Source organism: Mesocricetus auratus, unplaced genomic scaffold, assembly GCF_017639785.1.
Source record: "Mesocricetus auratus isolate SY011 unplaced genomic scaffold, BCM_Maur_2.0 Super-Scaffold_100011, whole genome shotgun sequence".
Classification (NCBI taxonomy): Eukaryota; Metazoa; Chordata; class Mammalia; order Rodentia; family Cricetidae; genus Mesocricetus; species Mesocricetus auratus.
In genome coordinates, this window is record NW_024429195.1 from 10141669 (window position 1) to 10145565 (window position 3897).

Below are 3897 nucleotides of genomic sequence, written 5' to 3' on the forward strand. Positions count from 1 at the left end.
AGTATCGGTGGTCAAACACAGAACACATACAAGGACAGATGCTTTATTAAACACGCAGCAGCCAATGAGGGTCAGTGTGGAGAGCAGAAGCAGTTTGCTGTAGTCAATGACTCAGGGACCCGAGAGTCTTCCATGTTGTGGGGCTACCAAACGTCAGGGCTTAGAGATGTGCTTCTTTGGAATGTGTCCTGCCAACACTTCAGAGGCTGAAGCAGGGGGATGGCCAGTTCAAGGCTAGCCTAGGCATTCTAGTTTGATTTTCTGTTGCTGCGATATATAACAGACCAAAAACAACTCGGGGAGGAAAGGTTGTATTTGTTTCTTCTTTCCCAATCTTCTAGCTCACGTTTGAAGTGAGTGCCGAGGGGTGTGCTTCCCTTTCGGGATGACACAACTTCCAGGGTTCATTCTCTGGATGAGCATGGGTCCTGAAAGGTGCCTCTAGAACCCTTTGTAAAATCACTGTAGTACAGCTTTGTAGTTTCTTGGATAATGTAATGTCATCTCTGTAGTAGCAGGGGGCTGGGGATACAGCTCAGTCAGGAAAGTGCTTGCCTGACTCAGGGCCCTAGTCTGACCCCCAGCATCCATATTAAAAAATGTAATTTAAATGCTGACAAGAATGAAGCTCAAAAAAGTGATCAGCAACAATGTAAATTACACTAATGCACAGCATCAACAAAAATTATACAATGGGCAGAAAATGAGATCAGAAGCCAGGAGAAAAATCAGCCATAGAAAGAGATTGGGTAAAGGACCTAGAGGATGCGCCCATTAAAGCCACTGCTGTGTTTCTGATACATCCACAGAGCATAAAAGGAGACCAGAGTGGGCAGTGGGCACAGCCTGGATGTTTTTGTGGGCCAGTCCTAGAAATGACATACATGTTTAGTGCTTAGATTATCGGTCTGCCTGGGCGACGTGTTTAATACTTAGATGATTGGCCTGGCTGTGCATGGTGTACATGCCTGTGGAGTCTGCGCTTCAGAGGCTGAGGCTGTTTCTAGCCCAGGAGCTCTAGCTCACTTTTCTGTTGCTGTGGTTGACACTGGCGTCTCACAGGCCATCTCGGAGTGAAGTGGGGGCCAGAGCTTGAGGCGGAGGCCATAGGAGAATGTGACCTGTTAGCTGGCTCGGTTACCCTTGTTTACAACCCAGGACCACCTGCCCAGGAGTGGCGATGCCCATGGTGGACTAGGCCTGCTTCCATAAATTAAACTAGCCAGGAGAATGCCCTCAGATATTTCCACAGGCTGATCTGCTGGAGACTGTTTAATTGTGTCTCCCTCTTCCTAGATATGTTCAGTTGACAACCAAGATCGACCACTACAGTAAGCTGTATAACAAGACAATGACAAATTGTCTATACTGGTCACCAGAAAGAAGACACGAAAGGGTGTGTCTGCTTGATAGAGGGTCACACAATTCTTCACCTCTGTCACTAAACACAGCCACATGCTCCTGAGCAGTGCTTCTAACACGTACAACAACTCAGTATATATGAACTGCACACTGGTAAACAAAGAGCTTCCCACATGTGAAACATGATCTTCATGTGTGTTCCATGGAGAAAGAGAATAAGCAATCTGGGCTATAGATTGTTCACCAAATATCCTTTCCTTTTCCTCTTCAAAAACAGCACTCACTTTTCAAGGAAGACAGACAAAGCCATTTTATTCAGGCACTATCACAAAGAGATGTAATGGTTGAAACACAAAAACAGATTTTTATGTCGGATTTTAATACAATTTCTTTCCTTTAAAAATATTTTAGTGTCAAGGGGATGAGTTCTTAAATTCTGGCCTTGAAGGAGTGGCGGAGCCAAATTTATCCACTTGCTGTGACTAAGCACAGGGTGTAGATGAAAATAGAGAGTTGTTTGCAGGCAGAAGCATGTGACCCTTGAGAAGTGAAGCAAGCCCCGCACTCGCTTAGTTCCTCCCCCACAGCACATCGCACACCTCAGAGGAGGAGGTCCCACGCTGACAGGACCACATCGCACACCTCAGAGGAGGAGGTCCCACGCTGACAGGACCACATCGCACACCTCAGAGGAGGAGGTCCCACGCTGACAGGACCACATCGCACACCTCAGAGGAGGAGGTCCCACGCTGACAGGACCACTTCCCACAGCTGAGGAGGCAGAAGCTGAAGAGGCTGCAGGACACAGGACATACAAAAAGCAGAACCGCCAATCTGCACAGGTCACCGCGAGCCCCTGCTGGCCACCAAGGCAGTGAAGCAGAGCCCCTGCGAGCTTGGGCCAGGCAGGGCTAGGTGTCATTGTGTGTCACACAGGGCATCTTTCCCAGGGCCTTGGGCTAACTCCTCTTAGTAACCTAGCTCGCAGGGAAAGTTACTCAGTCCAACAGTAGTCTGAAAGAGCAATTTAAATGCTCATAAAGACATTATAATCCACAGTATGAAATCACTAATGCCCAGACCAATAAAAATTATATAGATACAAGAAGCAGGAAATGATACCCAAAGCCAGGAGAAAAACTAGTCCCTAGAAACAAACGTGGAAACGAGAGAATTGGGGAAGAGAAAATAAGTACATTAACGTCACTATTGTGCCTGTATTCCATTTTATTAGTACAGTTTATTCTTTGAGAATTCCATATACACATACAATGTATTTACATATTACATACTCCGATTCTCCCCAGATCCTCCCATAATCTGCTCCCAAAGGTATACCTTTAAACACACACACACACACATACACACTCACTCACAAATACATTCCACTGAAGCTAGTCAGTACTGCCCATAAATGCATGGATGTGGGGCCATCTACTGGAGGATTGTAAACCTTCCAGGGACCACACCCTTAGAATAAAACTGACTCCTCCCTGGCAGCTCCCAGCTTTACTGGCTCCCAAGCTGGGCATGGGATTCACACGCCCCTCCTCCATTGGAGCAGGAGTATTGATTGGCTTGACCTTGTGTGGGTTTTGTGCTGTGAATTTATGAGCGCAGCACCAATTCAAACCTCTGCACATGCATGGACATACTACACACACATACATACATATATACAAACACACAGACGTAAGTTCCTCAGTTGTAAGGGACATGTTACATATAGAAGGAAACAAATGACACCTCTTATCCAATCCAGGTCAAATCATCACTTGCTACAACGTGCACAGGAAATTTAAATTCCAGTAATTTCTCTTATTAAAATGGGCAGGTAAATTATGTGGATTTTCCTGGCCTAGATTACAGTCACAAAAACATCTAAGTCACGAAACACCCTATGCATGAATAGAATTCATTAAAGTTCCTGGGTCTTAAAACAATGCCTCTTCTCTTATTCTTGCTCTATTTACTGCTAGTATTCAGTATCCCAGACTCTTCACAAGTTTGATCCAAAGAACTAGATCCCTGTTGTATCAATAAACATCACCAAATGACTTCAATGCCACACCCTCAGTGGCAGGCCCTGTGCCTGCATATGCTTTCTAGAATAACAAAAAGTCTTGTATTTACCACTGTCATTTTATAGATGTGGGGAAATTACCGGCAGAGCGGGGCCTTTCGAACAAGGCAGTGTATAGCTGCATTTATTGGCGGCAGCTCAGTCCATGTGCATGTCATCTGTGATTATGTGGGAACCTTGATTTCAAAAAGCTGGGCTGAGTGAGCACCATGCCACCTAAAAGTACAGAAAGAGGTTTTTTATCTATGTCAAATTTTAGCTCATGGCCGACTTAGTAACCAAGCCCACAGTTACCAGTGCAGTCAGAGCAGATCAGAAACACCATGCTGACAGTATCGGTATGGTATCAGCCATCCTTCGGGCTCCCTCCTAGGACACGGTAAGAACCACAAGCATGGGTATTGGATATGTAGAGTCACTGGAGACACATGACGTTTATGCAGACAGGGGAA